Below are 3,295 nucleotides of genomic sequence, written 5' to 3' on the forward strand. Positions count from 1 at the left end.
TATCAGTCCCTCGCCTACCTAAAGATCTCTTAATTAAGTTTTAGTTAAACTGTTTCGAATCAAGAAATATTAAACCTTTTGGAAAACTAAAGCATACTTTAGGGACTAGTTCTGTAGAAAGTTTGGTCAATAAATAATAAATTTTAGACTTTCTGTGTTACAGCATCGCAATTTTAACCATTTTTATTGTTATGGGTAATTAATTTTTTAGTTAAACAATTTTGAATCAAAAAATACTTGAATCCTGTGCAAAATTTAGGTCGAAATATATCAAAAATGAAGCTGAAGATGTTTCAGCATATCATATATGGTCTTTTGGTATTCAGATTTGATTCTAATTCTACAAATTCCAGAAGTATTTTAAACTCACTTTGTATTTTCTTAGCTGGAACTGTTTTATAGCGAAATAAAAACGAATTCGCCTTTTAAAGAAGGGTTCTCTTAGGACCTATCGCCAAAAAATTCTCCAAACTAATTGAAAAAAATATTGTTAAATTAAAAAAACAAAAAAAGGTCCCAACTGACGGAACCCTTACTGCTTGCTCCAGGTGAGGCTCGAACTCACAACCCCGGCATTGCTCATACACACAGAATACTGATTATAAGTACCGTGCGCTAACCAATTGCGCCACTGGAGCTGTTGAATTCGGAGTAATATTTTCGTTTCAAGATCTCTCACAAAGCCAGTTACCTTATATCATAAAAACATTTAAAATTTAAAAAAAAAATTTATTATTCTTTTTTATTTGGGTTAATATCAGAGTCTTTTACTTAGAAATAAGGGAAAATAATATAATTTTTTTTTAATTTTTAAAATTTAACCAATAATCTTATTATTAGTTTTTTTTTTTTGTTAGGCCATAGGGAAATACATAAATATATATATATTTTTTTGAAATTTAATACACTTATAATTTAAAAATACTTTAAATTGTACCATATTTATATTTATATGTAAAACACATATATTAAATTTTTTTTTTTTTTTTGTTCTTATTTAGTAAATTTGTTTGTTTGGTGTCCAATTAGTCTATATAAAACTATTTCCAATCAGCAAATTCTGAATAGATATGTGTTCAAAGGATATGCATCAGAATTTGTTGGGTTTCAAGTGCATCAGCTGTTAAATGTTTCAGGCATCCTTTCCGCAATTCATAACCACTTTTTGTCTAAACTCATTTTCCGTTTTCCGCAAAACACACACAGAGAGAAAGGCGCCAGCCTCATCGTTTTCCGTTGGCAGCCTCCTAGTCGTCCTCCGCGTTCTCCTCCTTCTGTTTCTCCATTCATCCTCCATTCAAAGTCAATGTCAAGGATGGAAATTGAAGGAAACGAAAACGTTTCAAGCGGCACCCCATGGCCAGGGACAAACGACAAGCGACAACCGACTACACCAAGGACATGAACATGGGAACAATGACGACAAGTTCTGAGAGCCTTTTTTGAATATAAAATTTATTTATGGATGCAGCAGAAGCTACCAACCAAGCAGCCAACCAGAGGCCCCTTCAGGGTCATTTCTGGCCACAAAGCTCAAATATTTCAGTTGTTTTCTTTTTTTCGCCTTTTTCGGGGAAAGTTCATTCATTTTTCTTTCCTTATCTTTTTGCTCATTTATTTTGCCAACGATTTGATATACATATATACAATTTTGTTGTTTTTTATCAACTGCCCACTTGATTCTGGAGCTATTTTTGTCTCACTTTTTTTATGTGATGTAAAAATATCTAAACGTTGCGTCACATTTGGCATTTACCATTTATTTTATTTTCATTTTGGTTGGGTTTTTGTGGATGTGCCAAGGCACACGCGATGTCTCTTCGGTTAGAGAATGTTCGATTTCTGGTGATATCTCGACCTAGCCCACCAAAAACTCAAACCCAAACACCAAAATTTGGGTGGCTAATATTTGCAATTTTCGTAACTGACAGTACCCGAGTGGGAACACTTTGAGTATTTAATTAAGATGCCCTCCATTTTCCATGGTGTTGATTGACGCAAGTCAGTGGAAAATATATGACATCAGGTGAAACTAGAATCTAGTCACGAAATTTTGTAATAAATTGGTTAAATCTAAAAAATAATGACACCATATTAAGACAAATTCAAGTTACTTTTAGTTCTAAATGAGAGTTTACTTTGTTATACATCTTAAGAATTTTTAATATAGATTTGAATTTCGGTATAGATATTTGAATAAGATTGATTTAAGAGTAGAATCTAATAAAGGTTTTTGATGTACAATTGCATGTAAGCCATCTAAAATAGTTTAAAAAACATTATGAAGTTCAGAAAAATTTAATAAATACATATCCTTTAGATTTCGTATTATTTTATTTATAAGACAATTCTTATTGCCTCATTAAGACTAACTTTAAAACCATATTTAAAAGATTTATAGAACTCTAAAAGATCCAATATAAAAAGTTTGAGAACAGAGAAAGAATTCGTTATACCAAATATTACAGTAGAAAAAATTCGAAATTTATTTATAGAATAGAATGTATTTAGATGACCTTTGATAGAAATCGACTAATTGAGAATGTAAATTAAAAAAAATTTCAAAAACCTTAATGAAACGTTAATATAATATAAAATACTTTCAGTGAAACATCTTTAGGATTTTTATAGAGTTCACAGACAATTAATTTTGTTATTGAAATTAGTTATATTTTTTATGAAATAAATATATTTGCCAGTCAGTGAAAATGCGACACCCTTTTCACTTACCCTTATTGGGTGTAGTGGCATTATATTTTCCATTTGCCATTAAATTTGAATAACAGATAAACATTGTTATCTGATCTTAATGACAGTTCCATAACAAATGGAAAATTACCAGTTCTGTATGCAAAATAAATAGCTTATTTAAGCAGAAGTATCGTCTTAATCAATCAAATTTCAACGACAAATTGTCAAAGAATGGGGGATTAAATATAAAATAAACATATCAGAAATTGAGACATTTGTATATCAATCTGTTAGAAAAAAGCATTCGTCATGCTATTTGGCTATCTCTCAATATCGAGCTTTCTGATGATATAGGCAATGTGGCATAATGGAAATATTTAGCGATAAGATGTGAACGATAGCCAGAGGTTTGGGTTTGTCAACAAAATTGGCAATCGGTCCCTACCTTCTCTCTCTCTTTCGCTCTGTCTCTAGGTCTCTTTCCCTGGACTGCATGTCAGGTAATTTAATTAGGGGCTCTCCTCTCCGGGTTCCCTTCTCATAATGCGGAAACCGGCCATGTACAATGTACATAGGCAGATAGCTAGGTGGTGGGTGGTGGGTG

The 3,295-nt window shown here is 31.7% G+C and overlaps 1 non-coding gene across 1 annotated transcript; it reads right to left on the reverse strand.

The window, feature by feature from the left end:
• Nucleotides 1-540: 540 nt before the first annotated feature.
• Nucleotides 541-638, reverse strand: Trnai-uau. The gene is made up of 2 exons: nt 601-638; nt 541-576 (listed from the first exon to the last, which is right to left on the reverse strand). It is a non-coding gene; the product is annotated as a tRNA-Ile (tRNA).
• Nucleotides 639-3,295: the final 2,657 nt, after the last annotated feature.

This window comes from Drosophila willistoni (assembly GCF_018902025.1).
Source record: "Drosophila willistoni isolate 14030-0811.24 chromosome 2L unlocalized genomic scaffold, UCI_dwil_1.1 Seg196, whole genome shotgun sequence".
NCBI classification, from domain to species: Eukaryota; Metazoa; Arthropoda; class Insecta; order Diptera; family Drosophilidae; genus Drosophila; species Drosophila willistoni.